At 36.6% G+C, this 24,836-nt stretch overlaps 1 protein-coding gene across 2 annotated transcripts in view; it reads right to left on the reverse strand.

Moving 5' to 3' along the window:
- Positions 1–24,483, reverse strand: part of si:ch211-45c16.2 (mitogen-activated protein kinase kinase kinase 13) — an 80,333-nt gene extending 55,850 nt beyond the window's left edge. The window contains exon 1 of one of the 2 annotated variants that reach the window (XM_067444628.1): positions 24,363–24,483. The gene's annotated coding sequence lies outside the window, so the exon portion shown is untranslated. The remainder of the gene's footprint in view (positions 1–24,362) is intronic. The other variant, XM_067444625.1, reaches the window with a different exon arrangement.
- Between the last annotated feature and the right edge of the window lie 353 nt (positions 24,484–24,836).

Consider the following 24,836-nt stretch of genomic DNA (forward strand, 5'->3'; position numbering starts at 1 on the left):
ATATATATATATATATATATGTTAATAATCGGAATTGGGTCACTTGAACCATGCAATGTAAATGCAGTCAAAGAGATGGAAAATGTGTCCTGATGTCATTTCCTGTTAAAGATTAAAGACAGAAGAGATTTATTCGATGTTTTCAAACTGCTGTAATGTTTTCAATAATTAAGTCTTAATGTTTTATAATCAAATAAATGTAGTGCTGTCAAATGGATTAATCACATCTAACATAAAAGTTTGTTTATATAATATGTGTGTGTACATACATATACACACACACACACACACACATTTATATGTGTACACACACAAACACTGTGGTACACGACACATACACATTATATAAACAAACATTTATGTTAGTTGTGATTAATTGTAATTAATCAACCTGACAGCACTAAATAAAATAAGCAAAAATATGAATTTTAGAATATGTACTAGTTAATTATTGTATAATAATTTTATATAATTATTATAAAATATATTGTACGTGTGTGTGTACATACACACACACACACACACACACACACATATATATATATATATATATATATATATATATATATATATATATATATATATATATATATATATATATATATATATATATATATATATATATATATATATATATATATATATATATATATATATATATATATATAAAGCTGGAATTTATTACTATATTTTTGTTCTCTTATTTGCTGTCATGTTGACGGCAGGTTGTTTATTTAGTTTTAAATAAAAATGAATACAGATATTGTAATTTTATATCATTGTGATGTTTAAGATTTGCTCTTGACGTTTTGTATCGTGCGGTTCAGGAGGGAAACAGAGGAGGATTATATTATATTATATTTTGTGGGTGTCAGGACACTTAAGGGATAAACTAATGAACAGCTGCTCGTGTCCGGATCATTAAATGTCAAACCTCTGGGGTGTGTGTGTGTGTGTTTGTCTGCTCATGAAAGGGGGGGATGTGGCATGTCAAATGAGTCCCGCCTCCTCAACCACACCCCGCAGGCGCCCGGACGGACTCCCCACATGGGGACAAAGACCCGCCGCATTTACACCCCATTCTGCCCAATTAAAGCGTGACGGCACATAAAAAAGACACACTTCATGCACGACTGACAGGCTCAGATATTATCACTGGAATTGTAAATGAAGATTAAAAACATTTTGTTAAATAAGGTTCGCATCTGCCCTAAAGTGCGACTCTAATGAAACGTCTCACTCACCCCAAAATCTAAAAGCACAAAAGAGAAATGACATTTGGGTTAAAGAAAACAAGAAAACACCATTTTAAGACAATATGCAATATGACGTTTAGGACATTATTAAGCGCACATAAGTAAACTTTGTATTAATGTAAAGCAAAAAAAATACTGCAATTTTAATACTGCAACTGAGCAATAATTCATTCTGTCAATGTGATAAAACAAATTTTTTAAACCAGCATAAATTTAGTGCAGAAAATACATCCAGAATGTCATTTTTTTGCATAACAGAAACAAGAACTAAGGAGAAAATGTGCAAAACATAATAATATTAAATATTATTATGAAACTTGGGGAAAAAATGCAATACAAAGGAAAATTAGCATTTCTCTGTACATTTATAAGAAACTTGCACACGTGAATATGTTTGCATGAATTTTGTATATTAATGAATCACCACGTCTTTCTCAAAAAAATAAATAAATAAAAATAGGGCTATCTATCCACTAATAGTCCACCAAACGTCAGTCAACGAGAAGAGGTTTAGTTTACCAACTTTTAATTGTTCAGTTTCTCCCCAAAACTACAAATGCAACATATTCTGACACAATCACATCCCTGTCATTTACAGCTGTGTTAATGGCGGGTCCTGTTCATAAATTAATCATAAACTTTATGTTAATTAGTTCATAATCACATGCATAACGGCTTCTGAGGATGTGTTAATGATGCTGGAGCGACTTAATTGTGATTTTTCTAACAAGTTTCCCATAATTTAACCATCCTCACTTCATTAGTTTCCCTCTAGCAGACAAAATACCAGCAGCCACACCAAAACACAACTGAAAATACTGACGGAGAGCCAGCGAATCTTATGGCGGATTCAGATTCTGATCGCTTTATGGCTCTTTTTATTATTATTATTTAGTTGGAAGCATTCAGTTTCACGGTCCACTGATTGAGCCTGGATTCTGGATGTATATCACAGGGCTGTAATTTCCAAGTCGATTAGTTGATTGTTAGTCGATACGTTCTGGCTCGACTAAATTATTTATTGAAATGTTAGAGCGTTTTAATAGTCAGTCCTCGTTTACCATGTCAACAAAGACGTCGACAGTGTGGCAGTATTTTTCTAAAATAGAAAATGGGAAAAAAATGTAATGCAAATTTTGCAAACAAGTTTACATATCAGCTCGACGACAAACACGTCATATCACCTTAAAATGGTAAGCTAACTTGTCTGCGTTAGGTTGCCCCGTCTGTTTTGAGGAGGCTATACGAACATATCACAATTACCATATTTTTTTGTATAATAATCGCTTTATAACTGCAAGCATATAAAAAAAATGTTTGGAGCCTAATGCTCGATGCGCTGCGGCCACTGTTTGTATTAGTTTTGAGCCTATGCTTTATTTTTTTCAGTTATGCACTTTTTAAAGGTGCCATGTGTAAAAATTGAGGTAAAAGTATCCAAAAAATGACCTACACGCATCAAAAGAATGAGAAGAAATAAGGGCGATGATGTCATTAAAAAATGTCAAGTTATAGTGCTGCAGAGATATCAACCTTAATTAGCAGTAGCATTACTAGCCCCAGCCCGACAGGTGTCGTAATACCAGTCTCGGCCATGGGAGGCGGTATGCGGGCAACATAACAACCAGCCAACCTGCAATACACGAATAACTCGCATGGCCTGTGGGCGTACTTGAATCTGATGGCAATCGTGTGGAAAGTACAGCCCACTACATCATTTCAGTTCAGGGAAGAGAGCGGACGGATGGCCGAAGCCCTTGGCCCCTTAAATGTATCTGATATGATAAAAATAGCTGCTTTACCTGACCGGAAAAAGCAGAAGTGCGCGTGACCGGCGACTGTGTCCCGTCCCGTCATAATAAAAGTCCCGGTATTCGCGAGCCGTGTGTTTGTTTAACAATCACTCCAGCGGCCGTGCTCAGCTCCTCAACACTCACTCCTGCTCTGCTTCACTACAGTAACGTTTATAACCGCATCCATGAACATGATCTCTGCCCGAGTCCTATTTTCCACCGGCTGTGAGGTGAAGACCACATGTCCCAAAATACAGGGTTTTTCCTGGGTCAGAAATGGTCTTCGGTGGTGGCTGACCAGTAGTTATCCAGCATGCACGCACACACACACCCCAACAGTAAAAGTACCTACCCGCGTGATCTATGAGCCCAATACTGACAATAAATGTAAAATAAATGCAAACATTTATCTAATTTTGATATCTTATTTTGTATGATGTCTTGATGTTTGTTTCTTTAGTTCGTCGTTTTTACACAGTTTGCATGGTTTACTGATTCATTATTTTGGCAACAATTATTAAAAAGCAGCATTAAAAATTTAATAACAAATAGTCTAATTCTCTGCCATAAACAATTTAACTTGCGTTGTTCTGCTTTCCCCTTATTCCAGTCTAAACTAATTTTTTTTTGTAGTAGCTAATTTACTACACATTGTCAATATAAATACTCAAAATAAATACATGAAAATACTGTGGATTATTAAGACTAATTCTTACTAACCCCTCTTGTTTAATGGGGTAAGCACACTTAATTTTGATTGAGTTGATTTTGATATGCGCGAGTGAGAAAGAGAGAGAACGGTGATGGTTTTGAAGACAGAGAGAGCGCGCGGCTCTCTGCTCGTTCTCCGTCACTCAGTTAACGAGTGTCAGAACGAGCAGAGAGTCACGCGCATTAGAAATCTACATCAATTTATAAATCACAATAACTCATCAAATAAGGCTTTGGCGGGATAAAATTTGCTTTGGCGCCCGCCAAAACATTTTCAATGTAGGAAAAACCCTGAAAATATTGCGCATCATCAAAATACGCCTTTGTTTAGAATAGCTGCCCTCCAGTGGACGGAAAGTTGCATAGTGCACCTTTAAAGTGCTTTTAGTGAGTAAAAAGTGAGTAAAAGCTTCAAGTTAAAAGTCTATTCGTATCATATGTTCGAGCTGCACAGAGTGGCTGAAATGATAGCGTCTGTCAGTTATTATAGTACATATGACAAAAACAATTGTCTAAATTAGTGTTGTCAAAAATATCGATATTTCGATATATATCGATACTGGAATATCTGAAACGATACGATTCTCAGTTTTTACAGTATCGATATTAGCTGCGCTCTCCTCTCTGACCGTCAGCGAGCTGACACACACCGGCATATTCTCACTCAGCCCGGTTAACCTCTGAGCACGGCGAACGCGCGTTCTGCTGAACTTTTTCCTCATGACAGTGTGTTAGTGTTAGTGTGTGATCGGTCTGAATTTCGCGCGGGATTGCACATAAATTAATTCTAGCCTACTAATACCCGCAGATTTCGTGCTCCACATCTGAAGCGCACACACACATAGCCTACCCTAATAAAGCCGCCTCTGACATGATACAAGTGCAAACATTTGCTTCCTTTTCCAGCATATTATTGGTCAAATACACTCAAAGAATTATCAGTGCACATCTGGAAGAGTATTAACGTAAACACAGTCGCAAACAGTTCAGGAAGAACGAGTAACAGGAACAGTGTGGATCCATGCGTCTGTTAGTCTTAAAGGGACCGCAGTCATTTGCTATTCAAACTACAAAAAGACAAACGATCACACTGCTCTTGACTGATCAACTTGTGTAACTTTAATAGTTTCATCTGTACGCTATTGAATTTTTTACAAAGAACATTATCCAATGTTGTTTTAAATGTAATTACTATGCATTTTTTAAATTCAGTTTCTTATCTGAATGTTAGACCTACCTGAAAAAATAAAGCAGTCTTTTTAATTTTTATCTTCTATTCTATTGCATTTATTTGTGCTATTGTTTGTAATCTGTTTATTTGTTCTTATTTTATTACTGTGTACTCGTCTTTTTAAATTCAATTTACCATTCGAAATCAAGCTTTCTTGTGCTGTGTGTAAGCTATTGCAACACAATTACCCCATTGTAAAAAATACATTGAGATGGCAAAAATTTGTGAGATAATTTTAATAGTAATTGATCAATTGATCAATAATTGTTCAAATCAAAACGATGCCCAACCCTAAGGAACATGCTGGCCACATGAATTTTTAGTAAAAAATAACAATGAATAATAAGTTCTGTTGTCATATTAAGCATCTTATCTTATTTATTTATTTATTTTTTTACTGTGGTATCGATTTAATATCGATATATCGATATTTTAGTCTGATATCGTATCGAAGTCATAATTTTGGTATCGTGACAACACTAGTCTAAATTATGTTGCATATTCCTCAAAAGTTCTTGTGATGATATCAGTTGACAACATTTTAGGAAAGGTGCACGTGATGCAACGCCGTCAGAGCCGACAGACTCATTTCAGTGCAAAATAATCAGGTCAAAAACCATTTCATATATACTGCAAATAGCCTACTAGTTTTTATGTTTACTTATAATTCATATAGGCAGACAACAAGGCTACCAAGTACTGCGCAGCTAATTCTAGCTTTTTTTTCCTAACGTCATTTTTAGTCGATTTTTAGTAAAATTTCAGGACTTCAGTCGACCATAAATGTAATAAAAAAGTATTATTAATTAGACATAATTATAAAATAAAAATTATATTATTATTTAAAATAAATAATAAAAAAAGATACAAATAAAATTAAAAATCAAAATAAATAAATAATTTAATACAAAATAAATTAAATTAAATAAAAAGATAAAAATAAATAAAATAACATTTAAAATAAAATAATATTTAAAATAAATTAAATAAAAGTTAAAATAAAAATAAAATATAAAATAAATTAAAAATAGATACAAATAAATATAATAACATTTAAAATAAAATAATAATAAATAAAAAAACTATTCAGCCAAAATAAATCCAATTAAATAAAAACATAAAAAATAAAATACAATTAAATAAAAATAGATAAAATTAATACAATTACATTTAAAATAAAATAATATTTTAAATAAAAAGAAAATTAATTAAAATAAAAAGATAAAATAAATTAAATTAAAAATAGATACAAATTAAATAACATTTTAAATAAAATAATAATAATAATAATAATAAAAAAAAACTATTCAGCATAAACTATGGTTGTATTTGCTAAAGGCTTCTCTAATAAAGCTCACTGATCATGTTTTTAAAAAATGCTGTGGATTAATAATTCAATTAAAAAAAAACAATGATGTGTGTGAATTAAACAGTCCATGCCTGTTAAAGCGTGTCAGGAGTGTTGTTGAGCACTGAGCAGAACACACTCGCATACAGGAGTGTCAACTATGTTTGCTTAGCAAGCTAGTCCTGTTTGACACATCTGAGCACATTCCAAAGTTCATACCAATCAAACTTCATATTCAGCACAATCAATACAGCAGCCCAAACATCTGAAGCTACTGCACCGGTTAACACTCAACACTGGCCTTTAGTTCCCCTAACACGCTTTTATCAGGACAATTAAACGGACGGAGCTCTTCCCCTGCCATCAAACCCAGGTTAGTCAAGGTCTAGACCTAAATGAAACCTAAACTGTGTCTGATTTAAACTTTAGTAGATAAATTCGGCCGAGTTCAGAGGGCCTTTGTTGAGAACAGAGAAGAAGAACTGAAATCCATCTGAAGCCTCTGTGGCTGTAAAGTATCCAGCGACGGCTCGGCTCCGTTACATTCGCTCGTTAATAATTCAGAACCGTCGCAACACACACACTGACAGCTCCTGTGTCTCGAACATGAATAAGAGAAACGCAGGACTGAGGACGGGAAAGATTTCACCCGCGTTCCGGTAAACCAACGGCCTGATCACCTGACCTGCAAAAACACCAATCACTGCGGAAATATTCATAAACAGTGTCATTATATAATATCTGCTTATGAAGACTCAGCTTTGCCATCATAGGAATAAGTTATATTATAAAATATATTCAGACAGAAAACAGTTATCACAATATTACTGCTTTACTGTTTATTCATTTAATAAATGCAGCTTTGGTGAACAAGAGATTTAAAAAAAAAATCCCATTATTCCACACTTTTGACCAGTAGTGTGTATAAACACACACACACACACACACACACACACACACACACACACACACACACACACAATGTGGTTGTTTAAAAAAGTATCCATACCTCCAAGTATCATCCATTCATCCATACACCTATTAATCCAAGTATCCACCATCACCTATTCATCCATTCATCATCCATCAAAGTATCCCTCCAGCTATCTACCCAAGTATCCATCCATCCATCCATCCAAGTATCAATCCATCCATCCAAGTATCAATCCATCCATCCATCCATCCAAGTATCCATCCATTCATCCATCCATCCATCCATCCAAGTATTAATCCATCTAAGTATCAATCCATCTAAGTATCCATCCATCTTAGTATCCATCTAAGTATCCATCCATCTAAGTATCCATCCATCCATCAATCCATCTAAGTATCCATCCATCTAAGTATCCATCCATCTAAGTATCCATCCATCCATGTATCTATCCATCCATCCATCCATCCATGTATCCATCCATCCATCCATCCATCCATGTATCCATCCATGTATCCATCCATCCATCCATCCATCCAAGTATCAATCCATAGATCCAAGTATCCATCCATCTAAGTATCAAACCATCCATCCATGTATCCATCCATGTATCCATCCATGTACCCATCCATGTACCCATCCATCCATCCATCCATCCACCCACCCAAGTTTCCATCCATCCATCCATCCAAGTATCCATCCATCCATCCACTCACCCAAGTATCCATCCATCTAAGTATCCATCCATCCATAATATATAGGTCCTGGTCTTTGAAAAACCTGTATCGATCAACCACAAATAAATTATACAAAAGACATTTCACAAACAAACGGTTTGGAAGAAGAACATGTTGAGTCGGTTATGGTTTACGACCCTGATGTCATCCTGTCCGAGAGGTTAATGCCAACAGCGCAAGGGCCAAAACACACAAACCCTCAATCACACACACCCTCAAATGCACAAGGTGTATTAAAGATCAGACAATAGTGGCCACACGCTCTCCAGGGGTTCAGGGTGTGTATCACACACTCTTTAGACATGCATGAGTCCATGTAGCTTGTTCAGTCAGGCCTGCCAGAGGCTGACAGACAGACAGAGTCTGAGATTACAGCGCTCGCTGATCGCCTCGTCAGGTCTGGACACAGGTGAGTTATGTAACAGTGACTGTGTTTTCTACTGGCAGCTCAATGTGGAGTCACGCAAAACCTTCAACAGCAAATAAAGTAGTATACTGATCATTCTGAGCAGTAGGAGACCAAAAAAGAAAATTCACAATTACATTTTTTAATGGAATATTAGTGTTTAATATAAATGATTTATCCATGCACATCATTGTTTTTAAACAAATCAATCATAATCATGAATTGAAACTTCTCCTCTCTCTCGCATCATCTCTACTCTTCTCTGATGATGAGGGCGGAGAAACCTGTGTGTGTGTGTGTGTGTATGTATATGTGTATCTATGTATGATGCGTATCCAGTGTACATATGGATGTCTATGTATATTGTAACTACATTGTATATTATTACTGTTAGTGTATTATTTTAGTGTATATTGTTAAGTGTATATTGGTTAGATCTAGTGTAGATTGTTAAAGTATATTATTTATTTTTTAATGTTACAGTGCATCAGATGTATCTGATGTTTGCTGTAATTGTCATACGTCTCGTCATCACAGAACCCAAGATTTTCACCACTGTAGCACTTGTGTATATGGTTGTGTGACAATAAAGTGATTTGATTTGAACCTGAGCTCACATGAGATCAGCCAATAGAAAACACAACCAGCCAATCAATTGCCCACAGACAAAATCAAGCCCCACCCTACATTTGTTCTTGTTCCTGAAGCCGTTTCACTCGGATATATGGCCTGGCTATACGGAAAAAAACTTGTTTCATGCTGACTTTAAATCTTTTACATCCACTGAATATTGAGAAAATACCTCCATATTACTGTCTTTGCTCTAAAATGGCTTAAAATGTGATTTATTTTTAATTCTGAGGAACCATCAGTTTAATCAAACAGTTATTGTAGTCGAATAGATTCAAATGATTGCAAGAAAAATATTGTACAAATCAATAATTAAAGTAAAATACTTTCCCACAATATTTGACACTAAATGAACACATTGAATAATAATATTTAATAATTTTCATAAAAATACATTTTCATAGACATATTTACAGACGGCTATTTATACTAAAACATTTATCAAAAATGGCAAGCAGTGACTATTATTAGTGACGCAATAATTTAAAGTTATAAACAAATCATTGAATCAGAGTTACGAAACAACTTGAACTAGATCACAAAATAAAGAACTGTAAGATTTGCTACTGAACTGAAAGCAATGTAAGAAAAGTGCTCTTAATGACGTAACATTTAATAGACAAAAACAAAGTGCCATGTCATGATGACGCTGAATTTTATATCACCAGTTATTTAATATACTGCCCAATTTGACCAAATCACAATACTCCAAAAAACAAAACAAAAAGATGAAGGAATTACAGATGCTGTGGAGGAATAAGACCTGAAATGACCTGCACGCTAAAAACACAGGCCTGGACGTCATCCAATCGCCGCAGCACAAGTCAAAAGATTTGAAAAGCTGAGAAAACAAAGGGAAGACCACGGAGAACAGAGAGGATGATGGGATGAATACTAATGTAGTGAGGAACAGAGAACCTGAGTGTTACATGGCAAAAGAAATTAATACATGCATAATCAATACTTTTATTCATATGGACACATACAATTGATCAAAAGTAAATAATGATAGTGACAGTAAATAATATTTATAAAGCACTTTGCATTTTAAAGAAAATCTCAAAGTGCTAAAAAGGGAGGAAAATGACATTAATGTTACAAAAGATTTCAATTCTTGGGATACAAAATGTATCATGATGATTTTTAACATGAAGTAGCACAAGTTTTCAAATCCTCATATGAGAATGATTAGTGAAGGATCATGACACTGAAGACTGGAGTAATGATGATAAATAATAAACTACTTTACTGTATATTCACATAGAAAACAGATGTTTTACATTGGAATAATATTTCACTATTTTTTACTGCATTTTTGATCAAATAAATGCAGCCTTGGCGAGCAGAAGAGAGTTTTCAAACACATAAAAAAAAAATGTCTTACATTAAAATCGTACTGAACCCAAACGTTTGAATGGTACATCTATATGATATACAGAATAATATTATTGAGTCAATAATGAAGTCAGTAATGAAGAAAGATGGAGTAATGAAGTAGATGAAAATGTGATTTAATTTATAAAAATCTACATTTTAATAAATATAGTGGGGTTTTTTTTTTATGACGTTCATTCAGTCTCATCTTTTTAACGCCTACTCCACATCAAATATAGCCTGCTTGTAAATAGCAATTACCAGAAGAATATACTGACAAGGCCAGAGAGGAGAAACGGAGGGCAGTGATGGGAGAAAAGAGGAGAAAAAGAGGAGAAAAGAGGAGTGTGTGTGCGCTGTGATTTTTATTCCTCCACTCGTGTGTGTTAATGCTCTCCCCATGAGACGCTGCAGGCGCTCGTAATTATAGTAGCACACAAATCTGGGAGGATACACACTCAAACACACACATGCGTGAATGTATGGCACACTAGCAAACACACTAAAGCGTAATAAGTCTTACCCTTCAGGAGAAGTGCAGTCTAATGGCTGTTTGCTTAGTGCACTTCTCTCTGGTTTAAACACACACACAATCACAACAAGATGAAACGCATTCAAGTACAATCAGTGTTGGATTGTGGGATTTACAAACGCTCTAGACTCCTCCCAGAACACTCAACCCTACATTTGAAGATGATGGGAGACTGTTTTCTTCTTCTCTCTTTTCTTAAAGAAACAGTTCACCCACATATACAGTATGAACATGAGATTGACAGCTAGGATGGATCACAATGGATGAATACTAAGGTTGACAAACTCATCTAAATGTTATCAAATATATGTTTTTTACAGTTTTGATTGGTTAAGCCTAAGGAAATGTATACATGAATAAATGTAGTTGTTGGAACAAATGTGTTTGTTTGTTGAACTGTGTGTGATTCATAATGTTTAAATGTAAGTTGTGCAAGTAAAATATTAGAGCTACATTTATATATGTGTGTGTGTGTACAGTGTATAATTATGTATATTTAAATAGACACTCACATATATTTAAGAAATATTTGCAAATATATACTCATGTACACCAATCAGGTGTAACATTATAACCGCTGCCGCTATAAGTGAATATCACGGATGATCTCTTCATCACGGCTCCTGTTAGTGGGTGGGATATATTAGGCAGCAAGTGAACATTTTGTCCTCAGAGTTGATGTGTTAGAAGCAGGAGAAATGGGCAAGCGTAAGGATTTGAGCGAGTTTGACAAGGGCCAAATTGTGACGGCTAGACGACTGGGTCAGAGCATCTCCAAACCTGCAGCTCTTGTGGGCTGTTCCCGGTCTGCAGTGGTCAGTCTCTATCAAAAGAGCTCCAAGGAAGGAACGGTGGAGAACCGGCCACAGGGTCATGGGCGGCCAAGGCTCATTGATGCACGTGGGGAGCGAAGGCTGGCCCGTGTGGTCCGATCAAACAGACGAGCTACTGGAGCTCAAACTGCTCCAGAAGATAATGCTGGTTCTGATAGAAAGCTGTCAGAATACACAGAGCATCTCAGTTTGTTGTGTATGGGGCGGCATAGCCGCAGACCAGTCAGGGTGCCCATGCTGACCCCTGACCCCCCCAAAAGCACCAACAGTGGCACGTGAGCATCAGAACTGGACCACGGAGCAATGGCAGAAGGTGGGCTGGTCTGAGGAATCACGTTTTCTTTTACATCACGTGGATGGCCGGGTGTGTGTGTGTGGCTTACCTGAGGAACACATGGCCCTAGGATGCACTATGGGAAGAAGGCGAGCCGGCGGAGGCAGTGTGATGCTTTGGGCAATGTTCTGCTGGGAAACCTTGGGTCCTCCATCCATGTGGATGTTACTTTGACACGCTCCACCAACCTAAGCATTCCTGATACCATGTTCAGCCTTTCATGGAAACGGTATTCTGGTGGCTGTGGCTCTTCCAGCAGGATAATGCTCCTGACACAAAGCACAAATGCTTCAGGAATGGTTTGAGGAGCACAACAGTGAGTTTGAGGCGTTGACTTGGCCTCCAAATTCCCCAGATCTCAATCCAATGAAGCATCTGTGGGATGAGCTGAACAAACAAGTCTGATCCATGGAGGCCCCACCTCGCAACTTATAGGGCTTAAAGGATCTGCTGCTAACATCTTGGTGCCAGATACCACAGCACACCTTCAGGGGTCTAGTGGAGTCCATGCCTCGACGGGTCAGGGCTGTTTTGGCAGCAAAAGCACAATATTAGGAATATTAGGTCAATGTCATGTCTGATCGGTGTGTGTGTGTGTGTGTGTGTGTGTGTGTGTGTGTGTGTGTGTGTGTGTGTGTGTGTGTGTGTGTAAATATATATTATATATATTATATATGTATGCACAGCTTGAGAAATCAATGTTAAGTGGTCTAAAAAAATTTTTTTCAGAGCTGTATATATATATATATATATATATATATATATATATATATATATATATTTAAGCTATTTTGCCCATCCATAGGATGTCCTTTAATGTGTTTAATGTTTATCCTCTCTTATAGAGCTGGAACTGAGGCATTCATGGATCTGCATATTGCATACTTCAAAATGATCTGTCCTTGAAGGGCAGAGCGTGAAGTTTGCGCTGTTAGTGTTGGAGTTTCTGAGGGACCCTTCACTGCTCAAGCCCTGCAGAGAGGAGAGATCGCTTCATTACTGAAATGTCACTCCACAGGAGAAAACACACACTGAGCGGAGGGGATGAGAGAGAGAGAGAGAGAGAGAGAGAGAGAGAGAGAGAGAGAGAGAGAGAGAGAGAGAGAGAGAGAGAGAGAGAGAGAGAGAGAGAGAGAGAGAGAGAGAGAGAGAGAGAGAGAGAGAGAGAGAGAGAGAGAGAGAGAGAGAGAGTTGATATGTTCACAGACTGGAGGTGGACCAGCGTTCTGATTTAGTTCAAAGATCCTTCAGTCACCCCATGAACTGGCACAGAGCGCAGTTCTCTTTCCTATACTGATGGCTTTTCTATTAAAGACAACATTTGGGAGAAAAGGCTCGTCCAATAACCTTTAGTTTACATCCCAACCAGGGAGGGACATTCAGATTCTAAAGAGAGTGATTAAAGGTACAACACGTAAGATTTTTGTATCGCAGAACTTTTTGGGGTATCAGAAAATATCGTATCGAATCATGATGTACCGTTTGATTTACACCCCTAATGAAGATACTCTCTAGAGATCACTATCAGCATCTGCCATTAAACCCTGTCAGCCAGACAATAAATATGCTGTTTAACAGGATAAAACACACATCAAGCGCTCTCTCTCTCTGTCTCTCTCTCTCTCTGTCTGTCTCTCTGTCTCTCTCTCTCTCTCTCTGTCTCTCTCTCTCTCTGTCTGTCTCTCTCTCTCTCTGTCTCTCTCTCTGTCTGTCTCTCTCTCTGTCTGTCTGTCTGTCTGTCTCTCTGTCTGTCTGTCTCTCTCTCTGTCTGTCTCTCATGAAACCAACAGCTCATATAATAACGCAAGTAAACCTGACCGTCACTGTGAGTTTATGAAAATGAAACCGCAGACCGAGAGGTTTTCTCTCCAGGATTACAGGGATGTGTCCCACATGTCACTTACATAAAAACCTCCTCCCGCTGTGATGTCACTTCAGGGAAACGAGTGCCTTAACCGTGAAGATGTTATTTGCATGGCAATTTTCATGTGTTAAAATGTTTTATTAAAAATATCCATAGGTAAATATTGCCGTTTATAACTATGTATTGTTGTACAGGTGCGTTTTAATAATAATAATAATTATTAGTAGTAGTATTAAAGACACTGTAATAAAAAAACATATGTATTAATATATGTATTAATATACTATTGTAATCACTGTAATTATTAGGGATGCTACAATACTATTTCTATTTCTCTTAGTTTGAAATATTTCTCTCCGTTTATCTCGGCTCTTTTTGAGTGTGCCTGTGAGTCTATACGCTGATTTGAGCAAATATCCAATCATACGCACTAAAGTTAGGCGGTGTTTAGCCGCGTTTTAAAGCCTTGCCGGTTAAACATTTCATTCGGGTTTTACATGCGCCTGTCATACACACGTGATTACTGGACTAAGCAGTCTTACTGCGCTAATACTGTCAAACACAACATATATAAACGCAGTCGGTTATGTCTAAAGTGAAAGTAAAATGGCGTGTGTGTATGAGATGCGAGCAGGTCTTAGCAGCGCAGACTAGTGATCGTGAACGCTTGTCCTTAAAGGGACAGTTCACCTCTAAAATTATAGAGGTATTAGAGGTATTAAAACAAACAAAGAAAAAAATAAATCACTCACTGCTCTTGAATAAAGTAATAATACAGTAGCTTTCAATCAAATTTCATACTTAAATGCTACTGTACATCTCTAAGCTGCCACTGTAAATCTGTATATATTTATTTTATATTATACAATACACTGGGAATGTGTACAAGGTTTTTTTTTTTTAAAGTAAAGTTTTAAGGAAGTCTTTTAAGTAAAATAAAAAAAGAGTATTATAATATATATATATACCCTTAAACTCTTTCTGTTCCTGTCGCCTAAGAATAAAGTAGAAAAAAAGTGGTTAAAAACCGAGGTATGTATTATTGAACCGTGGACTAACTGTATTGTTGCATCCCTAGTAATTATTATTTATAATAATAATTAGTATTAATGACATTATAATAAATAATACACATATATTTATTTATTATTACATTGTCTTTAATACTAATTATTAATAATAATAATCTGAGAAACAATATATAATACATTATATATAATACATGTATTAAATATAATGTACTATATATTTTTTTTATCAATTTATTTTCAAGCATCATAATCACTGTAATCATCATTATTATTCATAATTATTTAGACTGTAATAATAAATATAATATGCATTAATATATTATATATAATCATGTATTATATATAATCTATTTATTTTCAAGAATTGTAATCACTGTAATTATTATTAATAATAATAATAATAATAATAATAATAATAATAATAATAATAATAATAATAATAATTAGTATTAATGACACTGTAATAATAAAAATAATATCTAATATAATGTATAATATAAACATTTTTTTCTACATTTAAGAATTGCAAACACTGTAATTATTACTATTAATAATTAGTATTAAAGACAATGTAATAACAAATGTATACATATATTTATTATTACAGTGTCTTTAATACTATTTAATAATATTAATAATAATAATAATTGAGACATTTCCTTATAAAATACATTATATAATACACTATACACAATGTTTTTTCAAGCATTGTAATCGCTGTAGCTGTTATTATTATTATTATTAATAATAATAATTAGTTAAAGACACTGTAATAATAAATATAATATGTATTAATATATTATACATGATGTATTTTTTTATCAATGTATTTTTAAGCATTGTAATCTCTGTAATCATAATTATTGGATATTACTGCACATATTTTGTGCAGCTGTAGTGTAGCGTGCAGGAGACCCTCAGTGTCCTATTTGCATATGATTCAGTGCAGAGATTATATAAGAAATCAGATGCTGATTCATAAGAGGACACGAACATATCGCTCTCTGCCTGTTTCCAATAAGGTCCTTTTTGCATTCACACTTCAGTACAGATAATACTCTCGAGATATCAGTACATTAGTTATTATTTTATACAGTCTGTAATGAATTGCCGGTAAATGTGCATTATGCAGCTTTACAGTCAGTTCTCTCAAATATCAAAACTGGATCACATGACTTCAGAAGACCTGGACTATATAATGCATGAGTCATGGACTACTTTTACATAAAGTATTGCTTTTAAATGGGGTCTATGTAAATCTGCCCTCACACATTTCCAATCTCACGTTTGCTTGCGGGTGCCAACTATCCACTTTCCTTCCATCACACTTAAAAAAAACAAAGATAATGGGTTGAGCTGGAGCCGAGAGGTTACATTTGCTTAATTAGAGGGGCAGAAGAGAACGAGAGAACGAGGGAACACCCACATTGGCTAAATTGGAGAGAGTGACCTGTAACTGCACCCGTCTCAGGCTCTGGACAGACAGGCAGCGTCCCGTTACGGACACACGTGCACATTTAAGAAACATACTTCAGTAAGCATATGCACACGTCGCAATTGTGTTCATGCACTTAGACCCGGTCGTTAAACCAAATGTTATAATTCAGAAAGCTTGCAATAATCATGATGACTTTAACATGCACAAGAGCCTCTTCTAACTAGGCCTATTGCTCCACCAAGACAGTAGCTGACCTGAATAAGCAAAACTGACCACAGAAAACTATCATATCTATAAATAATCACACTTTTAGCAGAATTTAACACTTGCATTGCATTACCAACTCACTCTGAAATATTTTGCAACCATAACCCATACACTCTAAAAAATAAAATGGGAAAATGTACTGGTAATTTTCTGCCAGTACATTATCCAGTAATTTCATGGAAATCTCTGTTGACCCCTTAAAACACAAACTAATGCAATGTGTAATTCAAAATACAGGTAAAAACAATACGGAAAATTCCTTCATATTTATACAGTACATTATGCCCTATTTTTACAAACTTTTTTTACAGTGTTTAAAACTAGGGGTGCACCGATCCGATATTAGGATCGGATATCGGCCGCGATACTGACGACAAAGCTGGATCAGGGATCAGAAAAATGAACAGATCCACAGGCCAATCCAGGTGGGGTTTTTTTTTTTTTTTTCACAGCAGAACCCTACGTCATACGTAATTCGTCAGCTTCACGTGTGTCGCATGCTCGAAGCAACATGGAGCGAGCCAGAGAGTCGGATATGTAGAGACTGACTCATTCTTACAGGAATCAGTCGTTTGAATGAATCGTTTGAATTAATGACTCAATGACTCACTCATTAAGACTCACCTACTGCCACCTACTGGTGGTTTAGTTTCCTATATTTTTCAACATTTATTTTGTTTATTCAAAAATACAAATCTCATAACATTATTTAATGCAGTAGTAATTTTTCTGGGTAAATAATTTAATTTGATAGGTAACATCTCTATAGTGTCTTATTTTAATTTAATGCATAGATCAAATTTAAGAATATAATATGAAACCTGAAGCATAGCTTATATTTAATAAGATTAGGGGAAAATGGCAATGCTTAATGTCGAGCCCTAAATTATATTTTAGATTTGAATGCACATATTGTTTTTTAAATAAATAAGAATTCAACACTTTGCATACATCTGTTATTTTGTCTTATTATCTTGATTTAGTAAAGTCTGGTGCCTTTAGTCTCTTCAAGGAAGGTATACAGTTTATTATTAATTTAACAATAGTATCGGATCGGTATCGGGTATGGACAGATACACAAAGCCCTGGCTTCGGTATCGGGACTGGAAAAGTCGGATCGGTGCACCCCTATATAAAACTATTGATACATGAATTTCATGTCGTCTGATTGATAATACAAAGCAAGTAAAGCATTTTTAAATGTCCATTAGGGCTGTGCAATATATCGAAATTATCAAAATATCGCAAATGTACATATCGTAATATGCATATCGCAGTGGCTCGCAATATCTGAATGATTTGAATAGGCTACTTCAACATTGTGAAAAGTGTCCGTTTTAGGTCACACATTGGGCAGAGAATAGACTGGGCACATTACTGTTACTTATGTGACTTTGCTTGACGTTAAAAAGAGTTATTAAACGCAATAATTTGCGAAAAACAATAATTTGCAGTCTCGCACTGTTTGACACACACACACACACCAAAACGTGAACAATTTGTGACACAATTTCTTTCTACAACACAGCTGGTCACTTTCAGAAGTTGTAGCGATGCTTTCTTTTCCCAGAAAAAATGTGAAACGCAAATGGTTTCTTTCTCAGTTTTTAAATATTTTTTTATATAATTTAAATAGATTTTACACACTAATTGCAATATCGTATCGTATATCGAATATCGCATTAGTTAACAAGATATCGCATATCGCATTTTTCTTCAATATCGCACAGCCCTACTGTCCATCTTTAGCTTCATGTGTCTTTTTGCTGTAAAATCTTTTAATGCAGGTTATCATCAAGTAAACAACAGTAATATTTCAAGACACCCTTACTGGAATGAAGCAGCGTAGGTTTACTTGATTATTACGCAACATTTATTTGAGAAAAATCATGTTAGAATGTGAATCATGTTTTTTTTATCTGTCAATCATCATTTTGTTGCTTTGCTTTATAAGCTTTGAAACTATACAGACCTTTGATTATAAAACTAAGCATTAAATATCTTCTTAAGAGATATTATTAAAGATATTGGAGATGCATTTTATGCCTGTATGCTGTAATAACGATCTTTATTTACATTACAAGCTCAGAATTGAACTCACTTTCTTTTTTTCACGTTTGTGTGGTTTTTACATTTAAAACATGATTGACATGCGTCAGCTTCTGTCAGTTCAGGTCACATGAGGGAGAGAGTGTTTTGAAAGCGGAAACCAGAATGATTCTCTCGATCACAGGGCTCGTAAACGTCTTTATCAAACAAACACAATGATTTATTTCTCATCCACCCACGATTGATTGGAATATTATTTTTGTATTATTTGGCCCGCACTAGAGATGCTCCGATCAGCATTTTCGGGGCCGATCACCGATTACCGATCACCAAGATCATGATCTGCCGATTACCGATCACTGCCGATCACAGAATGGCAGGGGAATGGGAATATTTTATCTATAATCTTGCAGAGTTTGCACCATTTATAGAAATGAAACTAACTCTAAATTAACTATATTGAGAAAAAACTGTAGAAATAGGCTAGAGTCAAGATCTTGAAGAACCACCAAGTGTTTTTTTTTTTAAAATGTTGATAACTTAAGGCTACAGTAGGCCATCTTTCCTAAATAAAGCAGAGTAACATAAAATAATTCCAAACAGAGGGGTTAGGCAGACCAACACACATCAGATCAGTTAATGGGATGGAGCCTCTTAAAACACTGACTACATTTAATAATTGGCAGCTATTTGTATAACTTGTGTCACAAAGGACAAAACTATATCAAGTTTTTTTTCCTGTTATTAATATGAACATCTGATGAAGTTAAGGAAACAAATACATCAGATCCAAAAAAATAAAATAATGTAAGTTACTGTATGCCAATGCCATCCTTTCTAAATAATAAGGGTGCTCCGATCAGGATTTTTGGAGCCGATCGCTGATCACGGGAAGCAGTATCTGCCGATCTGATCACAGACACAGACCTATTTGAAGCCTTCTTTTTATCATATAGAATTATTTATAGAGAATTTTACAGGCGTTCATTCAGGGAATTGATTATTTCTGAAAATGGGGAAATCCCCCTTAAAGATGACTCTTGTTATATATTATCTCACCTAAATCTTAGATTATGCAGTGCATTTTTTGTTTTTAAAGAAATTTTTTTGTATTGAGGTAAGAAATACTAAAGAAATTACATAAATAATCAAATGTAAATTGGTCTTCCCTGAATAAATTAGATTAATCCTTACAAAAGTTGCAAAAGCTAGTCATTACAATAATACAAAAAACAAAAAAAGTTAGTCCTTACAAAGTTGCAAAAGTTCAAGAGCAGTGAGTTTCATTTAGGTTCATCAAACAACACGACAAAGAGAAACTCAGAGACAGCAGAAGTTTATTCGACTGCTTTCACTTTAAGAGCGAATACACAGAGACGGTTAGGCTACACACTCGCGAGTCACGACGGGGTTTACGTGCATACTCGTCAAGAGTAGACGGTTATTTAGTACATACATTTTGTGTGTATTTGACCATTGAAGTGCAATTTGTGCTTGCGAGCTTTTTGTGAGATGGGCTATGTGCGTGTCAGGTTTGTGTGTTAAGGGGGTCGCACACTGGACGCGGAGCTCGGCGGCGCGCCACGTCTTTAAAATTCGAACACATTGTTTTCAATGAGTGTACGCACACCGGTGGCGGCATTCGGCGCCTGTCCGCGGCGACTAAGGAAGTTGTTCTAAATCCTGCCGCGCCACAGAGCACCATTTCAAGGCTTTATATTAAAAGTATATTATTGTTAAGGTTTACTGATTTCAACCTTTGCTACAAGACACATTTGTTTTACATTCTGAGTTCAACAGCTTGAATAAAGTCTAAACATATTTTGGGGAAATGTATAATAAACGTAGCCTTTTAAAATGTGCGCGTCCGGTGTGCGATACCTGAGACGCTGCGCGGCATTACGGTCTCTTGGAGAGCACGCGTGAGTGGTGCTGAGTGAACACTGGCAATACTTAACAATAAATGATAAACTTTAGTGACGATGCGACACTGCCTCGATTGTGCAAATCCAATTGTGCAGCTCGATTTTAGTGCAGATGCGATGCGCTCATGTGCAGCCATTTGAGCACTTTGAGAGAGAGAGAGAGAGAGAGAGAGAGAGAGAGAGAGAGAGAGCGAGAGCAAAAGCGAGAGCGAGAGCGAGAGAGAGAGAGAGCGAGAGCGAGAGCGAGAGCGAGAGCGAGAGAGAGAGCGAGCGTGGTGATTCATTCGCTCTGTTTTCTCTCACAGAAAGTTTTCAAATGACTTCATAAGTTATTTAATACAGAATATGAATTGTACCTCACCTTCAGCATTATAATTATTTTACCCGCGGCGGAAAGAGAATGAGACTTTGCCGCTGCATGTCATGCCCTCGCTCTCACGACAGGCGCGCGTCTTTGTGTCGTCAGCATGTGATCGGTTTATGAGATCGGCCTTTTATGAGACCGCCGATCAATCATCCCAAAGCGATTTTCGGCCGATTGAGATTGGTTGCCGATCGATCGGAGCACCCCTAGCTCGCACGATTGGTGGATAAAAGTGCGAACCACGCACACTAGGGCTGCACGATATTGGAAAAAAATTTACAGTGCGATATTTTTCCCCCAACGATATATATTGCGATATTGACAGCCATCAATCCAGGCTAAAGTCAATAATTACCATTCCGTGATATTAATAATTGCACTAATAAGCAAACTTCATTACAAGTGACAAAAAGAAATGTTGGAAAGTATGTTTAAACATGAAACTAAACCTCCAGTAGGTGGCAGCAGGTGACCGTCTTAATGAGTGAGTCACTGAGGTGTTCATTCAAACGATTCATTCGAACGCTGAATCATTCAGTAACACACTTGTTGCTGTGAGACGCGTTACCATTCTGCTGTGAACGACTTTCACTGCTGAAATAGAACAAAAACACTAAATATTGCATCTAAAATGTAAGTGACTTTAAGTGAATGTTAATTAGTTGTTTATGGAACTGTCATATGAAATCAGTGTCATTTTCAGTCGTGATAGTATTCAGGAAAACGCTCAAGAGTTGTAATTTCTCCTCGAGAGGCTGCACGAGCGTCAACAGTGCCACCTTATTATCGTCAGTTCATCATATATTATCATCCACCACTATCGATCGCCACTTACACTAAATTAATGCACAGTCATTCTTGCATTTTGGTGATTCGCTGTGTTACCCAGATCCTGGGTCAGACGTGACAACCCAGTGTTTGAGTAGTTTTTGTGTTACCCAGCTCCTGGGTCAGGCGTAACAACCCAGTGTTTGGGTAGTTTTTGTGTTACCCAGATCCTGGGTCAGACGTGACAACCCAGTGTTTGAGTAGTTTTTGTGTTACCCAGATCCTGGGTCAGGCGTAACAACCCAGTGTTTGGGTAGTTTTTGTGTTACACAGATCCTGGGTCAGACGTAACAACCCAGTGTTTGGGTAGTTTTTGTGTTACCCAGATCCTGGGTCAGACGTAACAACCCAGTGTTTGGGTAGTTTTTGTGTTACTCAGATCCTGGGTCAGACGTAACAACCCAGTGTTTGGGTAGTTTTTGTGTTAATCAGATCCTGGGTCAGACGTAACAACCCAATGTTTGGGTAGTTTTTGTGTTACTCAGATACTGGGTCAGATGTAACAACGAAGTGTTTGGGTAGTTTTTGTGTTACTCAGATCCTGGGTCAGACGTAACAACCCAGTGTTTGGGTAGTTTTTGTGTTACTCAGATCCTGGGTCAGACGTAACAACCCAGTGTTCTTCAAGAGCAGGGGTGTCCAAACTCGGTCCTGGAGGGCCACTGTCCTGCAGAGTTTAACTCCAACTTGCTTCAACACACCTGCCTGGAAGTTTACGGTATGCCTAATAAGACCTTGATAAATTGGTTCAGGTGTATATAATTGGGGTTGGATCTAAACTCTGCAGGACAGGGGCCCTCCGGGAGCAGGATTGGACACCCCTGTTTTAGAGTGTATTATTTCATATGTCAGGCTTTACAAGACAGCCGAAATTTAAAGCAAACTTGTTTCAGCAACAATCAGCTTCTTTATTTATATTACAGGCTGTAAACTTTGGTACAGGACGGCAAAATAATTTCCATTACAGTCGACTATGAACAGATCAACATGTTGTTAAAATGAGCTCCATATTAAGCCATAAATGCATGGGGCCATATTCACAAAACATCTGAAGGCTAAAAGTAGCTCCTAACTTGCCGATTTAGGTGAAAACTCTAAAAAAAATAATGTCCGTGTCAGTCCTGATTCAGGACTCCTAAACTTTTGGTCTAAGAGTATTTCACAAAGCATTTTAGCACTAAAACTAGCTCCTAAATCAAATCAAGAGGACTCCTGAGTCACTAAGACCAAATCACTCACAATCATATTGGCTGTCGCTTCAATCCGCCCAAATAATAAACAAAATAATAATGTCAGATTATTTATATCTTTCTATATATATATATATATATTAAACTTGTTTCAGCAACAATCAGCTTCTTTATTTATATTACAGGCTGTAAACTTTGGTACAGGACGGCAAAATAATTTCCATTACAGTCGACTATGAACAGATCAATATGTTGTTCAGTTACCTGGATATGCAACCAAGCAGGAAAGAGCGGGGCAAGTGGTCACAATAGGAACCTGTCATTAAATAACCTATTATAAGGCTTGAGTCATACAATTATGAAGCGGATGAGATAGAAACCAACATACAAAACCTTCTTAGATACTAAAATAAAACTCTTGTGAGTCTCTCCTATACATTTACACTTAACAACACAGTATACAATATCAGGTTTAGTCTATTCATCTGGATCTTGCTTAAGCAGACTGGAATGGAAGATCTGTTTATATGCTACAACAACAATCCGGCTGCTCTGTTTGTGATGTGAAAGCTTTGTTCCAGCCGGAGCATCTGCACTTGCAGCACCATCGAGGCTGCTGGGACAAGTCACATTCTTGGCAGACACATAGGCTGCATCTAACTGGGGGCTCTGTGTTCAATGGCCCATTTAGACGTGAGAGATACATACACACGCATAAATACACGATAGGTAGGTATTCTGCCAATAGCTCTTTAACCAGGGACTCGTGTTTGGCTCAAATATGGACAAACCCAACCGTTGGGTTTTGAATTTTTATAATTCAACGCAACGGTTGGGTTTATAAATTACGGTTGGGCTTCTCTATATGTGACCCAAACATAGGTTGAAAGTGAAACATCTCGGTATTTTTGTAATAAATGCATTTTGAAGCGGTTTAAAATTAAATTGCGCTTTAAAACATATTAAGATACGACCTGGTGTTTGTAAAACAACTGTGGTGATATTTCTGCATCACATCAGGAGCACACAGATGATCACCCACACTCGTCTCTCTCTCTCTCTCTCTCTCTCTCTCTCTCTCTCTCTCTCTCTCTCTCTCTCTCTCTCTCTCTCTCTCTCTCACACACACACACACACACACACACACACACACACACACACACACACACACACACACATAAACAAACCAAATACAACGCGCAAAACACATCAGCGTTCATTCCATAAGCGATTATGGACGATCGGAAACCAAAAAGAGCCCATATATAATAGGGAGGAATGCAATCCTACCGTTTATCTCGGCTGCTCTCCGCTCGACTGTCGCCCGATCTAATCCCGATGGTTTAATGCGAGTCTCGTGAGCGCGCACGTCACTTCCGCGTGCTCTGACCTGTGCACCTGCACCAGTGATGGGATAAAAATAGATCACAGCGCGCGATCTCATTCATAGAGTCGGGGGTGCTCGCCGAGGATGCTCAATGTTCTCAGTCACTGTGCGGAACATTTTATGTATATTATTTAATGGCGCATTTTTGCCTTCACTCGTTTAATTCGCTCATTCTTAATGTATAACGGTTATACTAAATATACTCTAAATATCGAGCTTTCTATTTTCCATATACACCATTACACAATTCGCTTAGTTTGTGTTGTGCAAATTGTACTATATTGCGCGTATATTATGGATGGAACGTCTGAATCATTTGAGAACCGGTTCTTTCGAACAGTTTATCACTAAACCGATTCAGTGATTCTTTTTACGTC

The sequence above is a fragment of the Pseudorasbora parva genome, chromosome 5 (genome assembly GCF_024679245.1).
Source record: "Pseudorasbora parva isolate DD20220531a chromosome 5, ASM2467924v1, whole genome shotgun sequence".
NCBI lineage: Eukaryota > Metazoa > Chordata > Actinopteri > Cypriniformes > Gobionidae > Pseudorasbora > Pseudorasbora parva.